Genomic DNA, 17,879 nt, shown 5'->3' on the forward strand with positions numbered 1-17,879 from the left:
TGGTCCAGTGTCCCTGATAAAACAACATTTTCCTCCTGATGAATTCCGTGTTTCAGGGGTTTCTAGTGCTAGCTGGGGTGTGATTTACAGTCCTTCACACATCTGTGCACTAAAGAACTCATCAGTGATAATGAGAAAGTGTTCTGGACAAATAGCTATTCATCTCCAGACCCTCCTGATCTCTTCATGGACCCTGAATACAGTCAGAGGCTTCAGTATCTGGGAGACAAAGAGCAGAACTGCACCATCAGAATGAGTCATGTGACACAGAAGGACCAAAACATGTACTATTTCAGGTTCATCTCAAATAAATCTGATGGAAAATGGACTGGTTATCCAGGAGTGACTCTTAATGTCACAGGTGACTTTCATGAGGCTGAGCTCTTCTTCTGTGCATTATGTTGAATAATAATCAGTGTATGACAGCAGCACTAGATGTAATGTATGTTGTGTTCAGATCTTCAGGTGGAGGCTCCCGAGAGAGTGACAGAGGGCCATAATGTCAGTATGACATGTAAAAGCAACTGCACTCTGACTGACAGAGCAACATTTATCTGGTACAGAAACTCCCAGCCCTTAACTGAGAGAAGAGACAGAAACAATCAACTCCTGCTGCAGTCAGTCAGAAGAGAGGATGCAGGCAGATACAGCTGTGCTCTACATGGACACACTTACATCTCTCCTGCTGCTCAGCTCACTGTCACCTGTGAGTAGGAATTTAAGATTTTATTTTTGAAAAGCATCAGTTCCAATTTTCATATCCATGACAAATGGCCAGTGTGTTTTGTGGGAGCTCTTGTTATAAACTTTTGTAAAATACCAGACAAAAAAAAAAAAAAAAAAAACACCAGGAAAGAGACTCGGACAAACAGGGCAAATCCAGAAAACAAGAAACAGACAAACAGAAGTGCTCAGAAGTACAGCTATGACACATGCAAAACGTTGTAATGAGTGAGAAGAGATAACCAGACTTATGCTCCCCGGGCGCCGCAGCTAAAATAGACAAGTGGTCCAGGTGCGTCGTGTTTATTTTCACTACTTTTTTGCTGCATATGAGCATTTGAATGGGTTAAATGCAGAGCACAAATTCAGAGTATGAGACACCATATTTGGCTACACGTAACATCACATCACATGGGAAATGTAGTCCTTGACAGAGTGGAAGTAGTCTGAGATGCAGTGCCCTCTGGTGGCTATCAATGACACTCCAGCTGGTGAACCTGACAATAATGTTGAACTCCTGTTTAATTGCTGTGTGGTCATAGTACTGCACTGACCCACAAAAAACAATAACAAAGATAGCACACAGCACGCTGTCATTCACAAGTAAACATGGAGGCCACTCAAGTCAGCATTTACGTGTTCATTTATAAGATAACATGCCACTGGATCCAGTGAGATCATGCAGAAAAGATAAATGGACATGGACAAGAAGAAAGAGTGCAAGTTTTGATGTTATAGAGCTGTCACTGAGTAATAAATACATTTGGGCCACTTTCACCTGCAGTCTGAATGTAAACACTGTGACATAAATGAATTTAATTCACCTTTACAATTGCAGTATTTTAGAAATATATAAAATGATTTAAACTATATATGCTATTAAACTGAAATATATTTACAAAAGCTGTATGTGTCCTTCTGTGCCTGGCACTGATGCCCATTTTTATAATGAAAACCGTAAAACCAGTCACATATAAATACTCACTGAACAGTAAATACTGACACCTGCAGATCCTCCAGAGAATCCTATGATCTTCATCAGCCCATCTGTAATAGTGGAGGGAGATTCAGTGACTCTGAGCTGCATCAGTGATTCAAACCCTCCTGCAGAAATCAGCTGGTTTAAAGGAGGAACGTTTGAAGGATCTGGAAGAATCTACAACATCTCAAATATCAGCTCTGATCACAGTGAAGAATACAAGTGCAAATCCATCAATGAACATGGAGAGAAAGACTCTGCTGCTGTGACTTTAAACGTCATGTGTGAGTAAATGATCATCTGAACTTGTCAATCTTAGACTTATAATATTTATTGTGAGTTTTCATATTTGTCATTTTTAGACTCTCCCAGGAACGTCTCAGTGTCTATGACTGGATCTGGTCTAATAGTGGAGGGAGATTCAGTGACTCTGAACTGCAGCAGTGATTCAAATCCTCCTGCAGGAATCAGCTGGTTTAAAGAGAATCAAAGCTCAGCGGTTGGATCTGGACAGAGTTTCAGTGCACTACAGACTGGACGCTTCTACTGTGAGGCTCACAATCAACATGGATCTCAGAGATCAGACGACGTTACTGTCACTGTTGAAGGTAGAAAAGCTCATATTTTTATATTACTCCTCCTGAAGTGACTCTGTTCAGATGGTTTGCTCTGTTGTCTCTGTTGTAGGACGTCCGGTGATTTTGTACATATCTGCTGGAGTGGTTTGTGGAGCTGCAGTTATCATAACAATATTGCTGATTTGGTAAGATGCGTGTGTGTGTGTGTGATACTGATCGCACGTCTAAACTAACATCAAATAAGTTGTGATTGGCTGTAATTGTGTCAAATCATTGTCTTTAAAGGTGGATGAAAAAGAGAAATAAAACTCAGGTATGGATATCAATTTAATTATTAGTAATTTACTGATCAGGTAATTTTACTCAGACTGAAATTCTGAATTCGTGGCTTTTTCTATTGAGATGATTACATGCATTATTTACTCTCTGTCTTTTTTTTTTATGTCAAAGGTGAATCATTCCGGACCTCATCATGACCGGCATAACTCTTGCAATGATGAATTGAATGAACCTGTATATGCAAATGAAATGGTAGGTGTTTTAGCTGAGGTTTTCCTACAAAAGACTAAATTCTCTTCACCTGTAGCCAAAGGAAATAAAACACTCTTCTATGTCATTATGAAAATACCAAATGTCTTATAACTTATTGTACAGAAATTTATATAACACAATTCTGATTTTATGTTGTCTCTTCATTCATAAAGGCTGTTGAACATGGCTCTGATGTTTGTAAACCTGAACTGAACACTCCAGTGTATGAAAATATTCCAGTAAGTAAGAACACAGGGCTCAGGGCTCTGACCCTCGAGGTCCCCTTTCCTGCAGAGGTTTAGCTCCAATCCAAATCACACACACCTGAACAAGTTCATCCAGCTCTTCACGATCACTAGAAAGTTACTGGCAGTAGGTTTGGTCAAGATTGGGTTGGAGCTGAACTCAAGTAGAGAACCCCTGCACTAGATAATGAAAAATACACAACCTATTAGCATTTCCTCATAACTAATGTTCTTGGTGAAATATATTAAATATATCATCATTAATGTTTTCTCTTTTTCTTTCTTTCTCTTTCTTTTTTCAAACTCGGCATCAAAAGAAGAGGATGTAGTGTTTTGGACACACAGCAAACATTTTAGATTTCGATTTGTGGGTGGAGACCTAAATGATTGACAAGTGTGTTTGACTGATCATTGTATTAGATAATTGAGTGAAAATGGAAGTAAATAGTTAATTAATTGATAGAATGGTGTAATCCCTTAAGTGTGTTTTCTCTTTACACTTTATACAATCTTTTAAGCTTGCTGCATTTAGATTTTCCATGTTTTTAACCTTCCCACTGGGCAAATGACATCCAGTGGACGTCTTTTTTATGTCTTTGCTGACGTTGAAAAGACGTCCACTCAGGAGACAGAATGAAAATTTTTAGGATACTTTTTTTTTGGGCGTCTTCTGTACGTCTGATTTAGACTTTCACAGAACCACCTTACAAGGTTAAAAACTAGTTCAAAAGTGGTCAGTGGAAATATTTTCAACATAATTTAAGATTCATTTAGGCATAACTTATACTGTTTCCGGACCAAATGAACACTCTCAGGATTTAGACTCGTGTTATTTCAAAGTATTTTCCAGACACTGTGTTTGTCCTAAAATCAAGAAAAATAAAAGAATTTTTAAGAAATAATGAAATAACTGATGACTGAGCATGTGGTAAAATCAGCTGCAAATCAAAGACATTACATCTCTGAAGATCTCAGCAGAGAAGGATCAAACATCTCCACAAACATGGAATCATTAGATTGACTTTATTTCTGTCAGACACCTAGAGAAGCTCTTTTTGAGAATTAACAGAGGTTTAAATGTTGATACTTGATTCATTTGAAGTCACCATTGTGGTGATCAGTGTTTGGTTTAGTTGGGATCTTGGTCCAGGAACTTCATGTATTAGCTTGTCTCTTGCAGCTATAACTGTGTGTTTGTGAAACACTGTTTTAGTGTGTGAGTAACTTATTATTATTTTTTTTTTAAGTAAATAAATGTATGCATTAAGCAGACACTTTAATCCAAAGTGACTTACAGTGCATACAGGCTAACAATTTTTACCTATCCTGTGTTCCCGGGGAATGGAGACCCCAACCTTCCGTCTGCCGGTTTGCTAAAGGCAATGCTTTACCACTTGAGCTACAGGAATACTTTTTAGTGTTTGAGTAACTCAAGCTTTTTTATTTATTTTTTATAAACAATTGACTAGAAGTCCGTAGTCTTGCAACCCCTGCACTGTACAGCGTTAATTAGTATTTCATTATTGTAAAGGGCAAGTTTAAGGCTATCTAGGTGTAGACATAAATTAAACACAATCTAACAGGAATAAAATGTAATTAGAAACATCTAAACTTTTAGAATCCAGCAAGTGCACCACTGGTCATGCACATCCTTTCCCGTAACAAAACTGAAAGCTAAGCCAAGATGGAGAAACAGCTACAAGTACAAGGATAGCCATTTTTAAAAATAATTTATCAGCAGAGCTACTGCAAGGTATTTTTAGTGCTGGAAATCTATTTATTCTTTGCTGAAACTTCTGCGTCTTCATGGACAGCAGGTCATGGTTGCCTAGCAACAGCAGACACCACTGGAGCATGAACATAGAGCTCAGGAGTGCTTTTGGAAAAAAGGAGAAAGCAGCCTGCCTAGTGTTTTCCACACGTTTTCAGTTGCGACATCATGCAAATGTGGTTTTGGTTTAAAGGAGTTTTTTTTTTTTTTTTTTTTCTGGACTCGGTCGAGACCAGTGAGAACATTTGGCGAGTCCAATGACCAAATCCGAGATAAGTCAGATTCATTTTAAGACAGCATGGACTATATTGTAAAATATAATGTTATAACAGCATATTATATAAACTATTCCTTGCCATCTTGGAATAAAACCTGTTAAAAAAAAAAAAAATCCATTCCATCGTTGTTTATTCAGGTTGAGCCTAGACCAAGAGCAGAGAAAGACACCCACTCCAGCTCAACATCTAGTCAACATCAGAGCTATTGCTATAATTTGGATGGTATGGTATCATGAGCCACAATTAAAGTCTTGTGACACTCATGCCAGGCGTTATTGTTGTTGTTGTCGAGTTTACGCGCGCCGATTGCTTTGGGCCGGGCCTAGTCAAAGTCCAGGGCCATTTTTTAGTCCCAGTCCGTACCTGCTAAGAAATTACTGTTGTTTTTATTATTATCATCATCATTATTAATATTATTATTATTTATTTATTTATTTATATGTTGTGGAAAAAAGTTCATATACAGTGGGGCTCGAAAGTTAGAGCACCCCTCGCAGAATCTGTGAAAATATGAGTAATTTAAAAAAAATAAGAGAGGTCATACTAAATGCACGTTATTTTTTATTTAGTACTGTCCTGAGTAGGATATTGTACATAAAAGATGTTAACATTTAGTCCACAAGACAAAAAATTGCTGAAATGTTAAAATAACCCCATTCAGAAGTTTGGGAACCCTTGGTTCTTAATACTGTGTGCTGTTACCTGATGATCCTCAGCTGTCTTTCTGTTTTGTGATGGTTGTGCATGAGTCCCTTGTTTGTTCTGAACAGTTAAACTGAGCAGCGTTCTTCAGAAAAATCTTTAAGGTCCTGCAGATTCTTCAGTTTTCCAGCATCTTTGCATATTTGAACCCTTTCCAGCAGTGACTTTATGATTTTGAGATACATCTTATCACACTGAGGACATTTGAGGGACTCAAACACAACTATTTAAAAAGATTCAAACATTCACTGATGCTCCAGAAGGAAACAAGATAAACATTGGGCTGAATTGTAAAAAAAATCTTTTAGTTATTGGCAATCATTTTTTCATCCATATATTTCTAATAGCATATATGAATTTGATACATTATATCACTGAAAACTATGTACTGTTTTTAACCTTTAAGGAAAACTTTAATTAGCTAGTTGAAGGAATAGTTTAAAAAAAAAAAAAAAAAAAACGAGGTGTACACTGGGATGGGATGCGGGTGGTAAGGTGAAACTGAAGGTATGGGGGCCCCTTTTGAAAATCTGCTTAGGGCCCCCAAAACACTAGGGCTGGCCCTGCTTAAATCAATTTATTTTATTTAGTCACAAGATAAAACTTTACTTAAATGTAGGTCAGTATATATTTTTGCTTTGTTACAACTTAACTTTTACCGGTGAGAGATGGCATTAAAAGTTTATTATTTATAAACTTTATACATTACAGTTTTAACTTTAGACTTTACACAATCTGTGGAAAAATGATATGTTACTATGTTAATCCTCTCAGCTGTATTGTAAATGGGTTCATTCTCTAATGGTTAGAGAGTCGGACTCACAATCTATGGGTTGTGAGTTCGAGTCTCGGGCTGGCAGGAATTAATACCACGACTTAGGTGTCCTTGAGAAAGGCACCGAACCCCCAACTGCTCCCCGGGCGCTGCAGCATAAATGATGAGCACTGCTCCGGGTGTGTGTTCACAGTGTGTGTGTGTTCACTGCTCTGTGTGTGTGTCACAAGGTGACGATCTTTAGGGGCGGAACCAAATTTCGGGAAGTGTTTCCGCCCGGACCGGAAAAACAGAACACCGGAACTTCCGGTAGCGCCGTAAGAGGGAAAATCAGGGAATTCGATGCACCTGTGCCTAGTTAGGGACAGCGGTTGGTGATTGGAGGATACGCTGGACAAGGCAGTACTTAAGGCCAAGTTATTTCACAGTCTGGGAGCTCTTTCTGGTGTGTGTGAAGCACTGTGTTGTGCCCGTCTTGGTGCGCTGCTGGTGGCTGTCTAACTCTCTCTCTCCCTCAGGCTGGAATTGTATGATTGTGAAGACATCGCGAACCTTAAAGGTTGAGAAGTGAACGGATTATACGGCGAACTGAGACGACGTGAAAAAGGGGATTGGAAGCGGCATTGATGTGAGTACTAAGAGCAAGTCGAAAGTGTCCTGTATATTGACCTGGCGTTGTGTAGATCTCTCCAGGAGGAGGAGGGCGGCCCTACCCCTAATATAGCGTGGTGGGAGAGCCGAAGGAATACTTATTGAAGTAGTCACAACGACGACATCACTAGCTAGGCTGCATATTCCATCGCCAGATCCGAACCAAGCGAAGTGAAGGAAGACGGGTGTCCTTTTCGTACACTGAGTGTGGTGGGTGAGTCTTCGTGCTGTGAAAACCTATAATTTTGACGTGGTGCTGTATATTGCTGTGGGCTGCTGTGTATTGCCGTGTGTCCTGTCAGATAAACCCCCGCCTTCACGCACTTCGTCGCGGGAGGACAAGGAGACTGCTGGTCCTAGCCTAGTTCAGTACAGTATATGTTGTGAGCGTGCTTCAGATCTCCGGAGATAGCACGGTACGCTGTGTCCAGCCCAGAGGTGAGAGCCATCCAAAGCAGAGTAACTGTGCATTGTGTCCAAGTTGATACCTGTGGAGAGGAAAGGAAAGAGAGAGTGAGTAACACAAGGAGAAACAGAGGAAACCTGTACTTACAGTACGCTGTGTTTAGCCCAGAGGTGAGAGCCATTCAAAGTAAACTAACTGTGCTATTGTGCCCAAGCTGATACCTGTGGAGAGAAAAGGAAAGAGAGAGTGAGTAACACAAGGAGAAACAGAGGAAACCTGTACTTACAGTACGCTGTGTTCAGCCCAGAGGTGAGAGCCATTCAAAGCAAACTAACTGTGTTATTGTGCCCAAGTTGATACCTGTAGAGAGGAGGAGAGAGAGTGGATAACGCGAGGAGAAATAGAGCGAAACCTGTACTTACAGTACGCTGTGTCCAGCCCAGAGGTGAGCGCCATCCAAAGCAGAGTAACTGTGCTTTGTGTCCAAGTTGATACCTGTGGAGAGAAAAGGAGAGAGAGTGGGTAACACGAGGAGAGACCGAGGAAACCTGTACTTACGGTACGCCGAGTTCAGCGAAGAGGTGAGAGCAAAATCAAGCCGAACTAACTGTGCCTTAGTGTCCCAGCCGTTGCCTGTGGAGAAAGAGAAAGAGAGTGAGCACCCAGAGAACGAACTGTGTGAACCAGTACTTACTGTGAGCTGCAATCCGCGAAGAGGTGAGAGCAAAACCAAGCCGAATTAACTGTGCCTTTGGGTCCCAGCCGTTGCCTGTGGAGGAAGAGAAAGAGAGTGAGCACCCCGAGAACGAACTGTGTGAACCAGTACTTACCGTGAGCTGTATTCAGCGAAGAGGAGGAAGGAGGGCGCTACGGATACCTAAGACTCAGGCCGGGGCCGAGTCCCATGCCCCGGATCCCCGTGGCCCCCTTGCTCCCTGACCTCTTCCCGGCCGTAGCCCATCTGGAGGGCCGAGTCAGAGTATAGTTTTAATTGCCCTTTCCCCATTCCCCAAGCTATTTTTAAATAATTAAATAAAGATTGTTTTATCACCTACTTGTTCTCGTGTTGTCTGGTCATTGGGTTGGCTTTGGGGACCTCCTCGAGGTGGAAGTTGAGAGGGGGTGTGGCTTGGTCAAAGCATAGCCAGCCCCTGGGTGTGACATGTGTGCACTTTGGATGGGTTAAATGCAGAGCACAAATTCCTAGTATGGGTCACCATACTTGGCTGAATGTCACGTCACTTTCAATGTTAAAACTATTCAGCTTGATTTTCAGCACCTTACATTGTGGCCATTTGCTTGTAAAAATGGTCAATAGAAAAAAAAAAAGCCTGACAAAACTGCTAAAACACACAGTGTTAATATATTTACTCGTGTGTAAACTCAATATTATATATTTCTTGAATCTCATATGTTATGTTACCATAAATGTTGGAGGTTTTTGTTGTTGTTGTTTTTATTTATATATTTATTTATTTTGCTTAAGGCCCTTACTGTATGTCATTTCTGCGCTGACATTTATTTATGTCTTGTGTCTCTCTGCCTGCAGGTAACAGGTATTTCAGACAGGAACCACTTTGGCAAGTTTACTTGAGTTTATTGAACATTGAATGTATCTTTGGCGGTATGGTTCCTTATGGGGGTTCTTGCTCCCAGAATAATTGAACATACAAGAGCTTTAACATTAACCCCCTGGAACCATGCATTTAGAAATACATAACAATTTAGACTTTTAATAAAGTCTTTAAAGCAAACAGTGATAATCATGCAGATGTGGCAGTGGGACGTCTATCCTGTAGCCGGGTTATGAAGATGAGTGTCTCTCTGCAGTGAGGTCCATGCCAGCTAAGATTTTGGAAGCCTTAGTGATCTGAGATCTGAAACAAAGAATATGACAACCAGAAGGTGTGCAGTAATGTGCTCATGCTTATAATGGGGAGGGAGGGAGGGAGGGTTGCGAGCCGTTGAGCATACTTACCAACAGTAGTGCCACATATATATATATATATATATATATATATTATATTTTCCCGTGTCTAATAGGAGAGAGATGGTGATTGGAGCGATTTGACAGCTGACCGCATCAGCTGTTCGCAGCCTTGTCTCCGTGGCCTGACTGAACTAACGCTGGGCTCGATTTGTCTTCTTTACTTTCTTTTTCTGGACAGCTGTCAGTAAACTTTACTAAACATTAATCATAAATGTACATTGATCTAGTAAATTTGGTTGCTAACTTGAGTGTAGCTCTGTCAAGCACTAATACTACCGTGGTTTAACATTTCCGTGGTTATTTTGTTCTGCTTTGTTTACGGTTCAGCCTGTTTTAGGGCGGAACACAGAGAGAGGAAGAGGAAGAGGGGAGAAGAGAAGAGGAAGAAGGAGGAGCAAAACTCTTAGACGTTGAAGTTATTGTTTTAACAAAATTTAAGATAACTTTAAATGGCTTAATTCTTGTTAATGTTTTATTTGTGTTACTCAAACGATTTAAAACTAAACTAGATCGGTTGGTTCATTGTATTTTAAGGGCAATTTAGTTTTGTCGTCGAATTGTAAAGCTCAGGCTTTCTCTTTCTCAACATGTGAGGTACGATTTTCTCATCGCCTCATCGAGACATAACACTCGATAGCTTCAATCCAGACTGCAACAAGGTAAGTCCTGTGTAATGTTGTTAAAGTGTTTCTGGTTTTGGGCACTAATGTGCAATTTGCAATAAATTATTGACCTTTGAATGTAGTGACGCACTTCAAACGAAACTGAAAGTAGACGTGGGGCCAACATTTAAACAAAAAAAAAGTGCTTTAATTGTATCAACTACACAAATTGTTAACTAAAAATCATCTAAACAAATTTATATTATTATTATTATTATTTTGTTTTCTTTTGCAAACTTTGTGGTGAAACATAGACATACGCAATCCAATGCTTTAAAAAAAATGAATTTTAAAAAAGAAAGAAAGAAAGAAAGAAAAGAAAACTTGTATTCTAAATAGATGCTGAGTTTTGTGTTTACTTTTTATTAATTAGGTCTTCTGTGAGGTGGAGACATGGGTGACTTAACGGTAAGTTTAAATGTATGTTCATGAGCTTTATATGTGAGAGTAAAATAATTTTACTGTTATTTAAATACAATAGATATAGTTACTTATTTATGGAATATATATATATATATATATATATATATATATATATATATATATATATATATATATATATATATATATATATATATATATATATATATGTATGTATGTGTGTGTGTGTACAGGTCCATCTCAATTAATATAGTGTAGTTTTATTTTTATTTATTTTTTTTTGTATATATTTCAAGAAGTGAAACTTTTATATATTCTAGATTCATCACGTGAGGTAAAATAAATAAATAAATAAATAAAATTGAGGTAAGAGAGACCTATTTAAGTTCAGATTAATGCACACTCTATGCCTAATATTGCCCACAACACATTGTGCGGTGGACGAGGGTGCAATTAGAACTACAAACACACAGAAAAGTGTTAAGAAACTACAAACATGGTGGATATGTGTTAACGATGGACAGGTAAAAAAAAAAAAAGTGCTTCAAGTGATAATCAATATCTAACCTGATGAAAAAAAAAATATTTATTTAATGTTATCCACGTTATATTTCATCTGCAGCAACATTGATGAGTGATTAAGACACCCAGCGCTCTGATGCTGCTGTCAGTTCAAAAAAGTTACAAGTGTGTAATTATTGTGTTATTAACATAACATAAAAAACTCTGTTTATGAATTATGTTTATGAATTTTAGCAAACATTTTTTTGTTCTTTATTGACAATGCTGAACACCACCAAATAAAAGAGAACAGGATACTTTATACAAATCAATTGTAAAAAGACCAGAGAATAACAGAACATTATTGTACATTGTACATTGAAAGCGTTAAGCTCAATCTTTAGTGTGACTTTTTAATAACTGCATCCGAGGTTTGGTCAAGATACATATATTCCTCTACTAAATCCACCTGTGTATCATTAATGACCACTGGATGAAATGACAGTGTTTTCTTACTAAAACTGATTATATTCTCTTTATATCGCTCACAAGATATGCCGTTGCACTTGAGTGACGAAGAGCTCAGGTACGAACCCTGTGAAACTACGGTTAGACAAAACAGCTCAAAATTTGTTTTAAAATTAGACACATTTTGTATTCATTGTGTAGGTATATTACCCGCTGTCCCTCCAAAGAAATACTTGACCACACCATCCTCATTCCCATTATGTTTTAATTTATTTTATTTTTTTTAACACTAGGTGTATCAACACCATGCATGACACAGTGTCATGTTCCCATCCTAAGGGACCAAGTAAAATACTTGACCCTAAGATGTGTTTAATTGTGTTAATTGCTGAACTCTAAAGGGGCTCCATAAACAGTATTGTATGTGAATTTGAAGGACACTATCATTGTTTTTTTCGCTCATGTTGGCAGCTATCTGGTCCCTGTTGTCGGTAAAATGGATGAGTGTTTTGCTGTGCGCCATTACCGATCTCGGCTACGTGGAGTGAACCAAGAACCATCTCCAGCCACTGAGATCAGTAATGAAGATCAGTAATGAATAAGTCGTTTATTCTGAAGGATTTCTTCATTACGCATTCATTGGATTTATTTTTTATTACGGAAACATGGATTAATCTGGGTGAGTCCATTGCCTTTTCGGAACTGTTACCTCCCGAGTGTACTTTTATAAACACACCGCGTACGACTTGACGTGGAGGAGGAATTGCCACAATATTAAAGAGTCGCTTACATCGTAAGCCATTTTTCGATGGGTTTTACTTCATTTGAGCTAAGCTGTTTCGAACTGGGTGCGTGAAATCCTGTTCTGTGTGCGGTGATATATCGGCCGCCAAAGCATAATCAGAACTTCATTAAGGATTTTTCTGATTTTATTGCTGTTATAAGGACAAATTATGATAAGATTCTAATTGTTGGTGATTTTAATGTACATGTCTGTTGCCCTTCAAAAGCTATGGCGAAAGAGTTTTTAGATTTGATTGATGGTTTTAATTTAATTCAACATGTTGCAGGATTCACACAAATACATGGCCATTTATTGGATCTTGTATTGTCTGTTGGGTTGCCTATTGATAATATATTAGTGTCTGATGCTATTTTCGGATCATTGTCCTTTCATGTTTGATTTTGTTTTTAACGATTTAGCAAAACCACCTGTTCCTGTGCTTCATGGCCGCACTTTTAAGCGTGACACCTCCTCGTGTTTTTCTTCCTTTTTGCTGCTCATGTGCAAGCAAATTGTAGTTCCGCTGCTTATGATACAGAGCAATTAACATATGTTTTCTGTCAACTTGTTCTGAGTTCCTGGACACTGTAGCTCCAATAAGAGCAATTAGCCCTAGACCAAAGCCTGAGCCATGGCACTGTGAAGCCATGCATGCAGCCAGGCGAGAGTGTAGAAGGGCAGAGCGTCAGTGGAAAAAGGATGGGCTGCAGGTGTTCTATCAGATTTTACAGGACAGCTGGAGAAACTATCAAAAAATTGTTACAGTTAAACAAACACATTATTTTACAGAAATAGTTTCTCAAAATGTCAAAAATGCACGTGTCCTTTTTAAAACTATTGGTTCTGTGTTGAACCTTCCACAATCCACTTCTATTGAATTTTCAGCTGATATATGTGAAATATTTCTGGCCATTTTTAACAGTAAAGTTTAGAATATCAGAGACAATATATTGCCCCTTTATTTAAACTTTTCCTTAAACATGCAATGTTCAGCTATTTTTTGTCAGTTTCAGCCAGTTTCATTGCTATATCTTACGAATATTATCAATCAAATTAAGAAAAGTGATTAAGAAAGCTGGACTTGAGTCCACAAATGTTTCAAATTATCGTCTTATTTCAAAGCTTACTTTTTTATCGAAAATTTTGGAAAAATTTGTATTTTTGCAGCTACAGCCTTTTCTGGAGGTACATGGCATCCTAGATACTTTTCAGTCAGGTTTTAAAGTATATCATAGCAGTGAGTATATCATAGCACTTTTTTAGTGTTCCTGTAGCTCAATTGGTAGAGCACTGGGGGTTTGGGGGTTTGATTCCCCGGGAACACATGATATGTAAAAATTGATAGCCTGAATGCACTGTAAGTCACTTTGGATAAAATTTAATTTAATTTAATTTAATTTAATTTAATTTAATTAACTGTGCCTTTAAATTATGGGTCCCCCCAGGGATCAATTATTGGTTCTATTCTTTTTGCATTGTACCTCCTTCCACTCGGAATAATATCTAAAAAGCATGGCATCTCCTATCATTTGTATGCTAATGATTGTCAAATTTATATGCCAATCAGAAATCATGACGGCAGCCCCCTGACACCCCTTCTTGATTGTTTAAATGACGTCAAAGCGTGGTTGGCCCAATTTTTTTTACAACTTAATGTGAGTATAACAGAGATTATACAGTTTGGCCCCACTAACCCCATGATAGATTTGGGCTCCCTCAATGATTTTGTGGTTCCTGTTGTAACTAACCTTGGGGTAAAAATAGACAGTGATTTTAAACTAAACAAACAAATAAATTCAATAGTGAAATCTAGTTTTTATCATCTTCACCTTTTAGCCAAAGTTAAACCGTTTTTGTCTTTTAACCGTTTTGAACAAGTTACACATGCCTTTATTTCTTCTCGTTTAGACTACTGTAATGTCATTTATATTGGTATGAATCAAAACGCACTTTTACGCTTACAGTTAGTCCAAAATTCTGCAGCATGTGTTTTAACAGGAACCAAAAAGCGCACTCATATAACTCCAATTCTTGCCTCATTGCACTGGCTTCCTGTTCGTTTTAGAATTGATTTTAAGATTTTATTGTTTGTTTTTAAAGCTGTTAATGGACTTGCCCCAACATATATCTCGGACCTCATCCAAATTTATACGCGAGCGCGGACACTGAGGTCAGAGGGCCATCTACAGCTTGCAGTCCATAAGTCTAGACTTAAAACTCAGGGTGACAGGGCATTTTCTGTGTTTGGACCTACTGTAAACTATGGAACGCTCTGCCCATCCATGTCCGAACTACCCCTTGAGTGTTTTAAGGCTCGTCTAAAGACTCATTTTTATTCTTAGGCTTTTAACTGCACGTGAGTTGTGTGGTCCTCTGGAGTATTTTTATCTTTTGTATTCTATATATTTTCATTGTTTTTTATGTTCTGAGTCTTTTGTGCAGCACTTTGGAAACTTTGTGTTTGTAAAATGTGCTATAGAAATAAAAGTGGATTGGATTGAATGCAGAGCACAAATTCTGAGTTTGGGTCACCATACTTGGCTGTATGTTCAAGTCATTTTCACTTTCACTATTAAAAAGCCCCAAACTTTATCCTAAAGATGCATGACTACCACAAACTTTCTGGAGACAGTGATGACAGCGATTACTCAAATGAGAGCATTGAACAGCCTCCTTCATTCAGTGGTGAGTAAATTTTATGACGAATCTGAGCAGAATCAGTTTTTAAGCAGCATAGTGCAGCAAATCACCCTCTGAAATGACAATCTGATGTCACAAATAATATAATAATAATAATATAAACATTTGAATTATGTTGCCAAATAAATAAATAAATAAACAGCTGTTTAAACATTTGTAAACTGTTTCAAACTGTTACATGTACACAATGCAGCAATGAGTCTCTAGTGTCTTCATGTCAAAAAATCAACATCCTTTTTTTTTTTTTAAAGTTATGTTACTAAAATACATTTATATTTTTCATTTAGTTTTAGATGTTTTGTTTCAGATGTATTTTAACAACTTACTGATAGTGGCTAGAAATTGTTTTCTTGTTTTATATTTTAGTCAGTTCTGAATGTTATTTTGTGTTTGTTTTTTACTCTTCGATGACATAATAGTAATTTGCTCATGAATTGTACAACACTTACAAAAGTTTGTTTGCTTATATGCAGCTTGCAAGAACAGCTTATAGTATTCAGGAAAAGTTCAATTTACATTTACAAATTTGTGAAAGATTTTTTTAACATGGTAGTGTGGTTTATTTTGTACTTGTGTTAAAGTAGTAGTATTTTGTAGAAATGACTCCAAATTTTGATTATAGAAGTGTCACAAAAACATAGATACACCTTTAAAGAAGAATTTGGACGAGGGGCAACAGGAATTGTGTTTCTGGTGGAGAAGGGAGAGGGAAATCATTTTGTCAAACAGATGAATTCAAGAGCTGTAAGTACAATTAAGCATTTACATAATCAATGATTTACTTAAATATTGACCACATCTTTTGTTTGCTATTAAAAATGCTATATATATATATATATATATATATATATATATATATATATATATATATATATATAATAACCAAAAATCTATGTTGGTTGTTCCAATGTACCCCTCAGAGGAATGTTTATTTTTCCTCTTACCGTTGTTAAATACAAATTAAAGGAGTGTTAATTAGCGCAGCTCTGCGTGCAGCAATAACTCAGTACTAAATTAGTACTAGTGTTCCTGTAGCTCAATTGGTAGAGCACTGCACTGCAATTGGTAGAGCACTATCAAGCGCAAGGTTGAGGGTTAGATTCCCCGGGAACACGTGATATGTAAAAAATGTATAGCCTGAATGCACTGTAAGTCGCTTTGGACAAAAGTGTCTGCTAAATGCATAAATTTAATTTAATTTAATTTTAATTTAGATTAGTGTTCTATAAGCGCCACCTGCTGTCAGAGAATTAATTTGCATTTTCATTAGAATCAGAAAGAGCTTTATTGCAAAGTTTTTATACACAGAAGAAATTTCGTCAGGAGCTTCCAGTACAGGAAGTACAAACATAGTGCAGACACACATATAATTAAGGTTATAAAACTAATTATAATAAATAGTTATAATACAATTTTAATTCAGCCCATGATCCATTTGATGTTTTTGTTTTGTGCACTTGCTTCATGTTGCATATATTTTTGGTTGTTTGTTCAAGGTTAGTTTGGCCAGTAACAGAGCAAAATAAACATTTAATAAATGTAAAAAAAATAAAAAAATAAAAATAAGATCTAAATAAATTGGCGACTAGGATGGGAATTGGCTCATTTGATTGTAAAATAAATAAAATACTGATCAGTGCATCCTTAACTGGAATAGTTAGACCTACCTGAAAGACCTGAGAAAGCATGGTTCATTTCAGTTTTATATTGTACCTATTTGTGCAAAATGGTTATTTATTACGATGCAATGTTACAGTCGACAATGACAACAATAAGTCTTATTTATTGATTGATTGATTGTGGTAAGTCCTGTGAAAATTTTGCCAGGGCAAGTAAAAAAAAAATTAAACCACTGGCCGAACCGGACCAGTAGAAAATGTCTTTAGCGTTAAGCCCTGTTAATACAATCAAAATCAGTGTCTTAACACTTGTACACAGATCTGTAGAACACGTAGGTTACATAATGATATGTTCAAATTAAAAACTTAAGTGGGAAGTTATTAAAAGTCCCCAAATGCTACAGGAAAAACTGCATTTTGGAAGAGTTTTGATTTGATTACCACGACAAACAACGAGCCAATTGGTCATGTGCAGTGCTCGCCATCTCCTCATCTACACAATGTTTTGTTGATATTGTGAGTGAACAAAAATCAAAGTAGACCCTTTACAGTTTACGAATGATGAATTATTCTTATATTATGAAAAAAAAAATTTACGGGGTGTCCATGGAAATCATGCAAGTGATCACGCTCGTGCCTCCATGTCCTGCAAAGCGCGCTTTTAGCTTCCACTTTCCGCACAAAATATTGGATATAGCACACATTTATCTAGATTTAGCATTTAAAAATTGTTATATGATTCATATCTATAGATATAATTTAAGGCAAGTCATGATAATTTGAGAAGGCTAAATTGATCAAACATATATGATCAGCTCACTGTCTGCCGCTGGCCGCTTGGTCCTTCCTTAAAAAACTAAAGCTCATATTTAACAAACAAAAAAATGCTCCAAACTTATTTCAAAATTAACATAAAAAAATGAAATGAAATATAAACACTTTGCCATTACATACAAAATGGAACTATTTTAATAGCTGGAACCGTAGTATAAGCTGATTTGGGAGAAGAGGGGAAAAAGGCGGGCTAAGGTCAGGTTCGGGTCAGTCATTTCTTAAGGAACCAAGTCAAATACTTGACCCTAAGATGTGTTTAATTGTGTTAATTGCTGAACACTAAAGGGGCTCCATAAACAGT

At 37.3% G+C, this 17,879-nt stretch overlaps 1 long non-coding RNA gene across 1 annotated transcript; it reads left to right on the forward strand.

Moving 5' to 3' along the window:
* The first annotated feature begins 9,759 nt into the window (after positions 1-9,759).
* LOC113039450 (uncharacterized) lies at positions 9,760-15,100 on the forward strand. Its single transcript, XR_003275011.1, has 3 exons — positions 9,760-10,288; positions 10,665-10,699; positions 15,026-15,100. It is a non-coding gene; the product is annotated as an uncharacterized LOC113039450 (long non-coding RNA).
* The last annotated feature ends 2,779 nt before the right edge of the window (positions 15,101-17,879 follow it).

Source organism: Carassius auratus, chromosome 22 (genome assembly GCF_003368295.1).
Source record: "Carassius auratus strain Wakin chromosome 22, ASM336829v1, whole genome shotgun sequence".
NCBI classification, from domain to species: domain Eukaryota; kingdom Metazoa; phylum Chordata; class Actinopteri; order Cypriniformes; family Cyprinidae; genus Carassius; species Carassius auratus.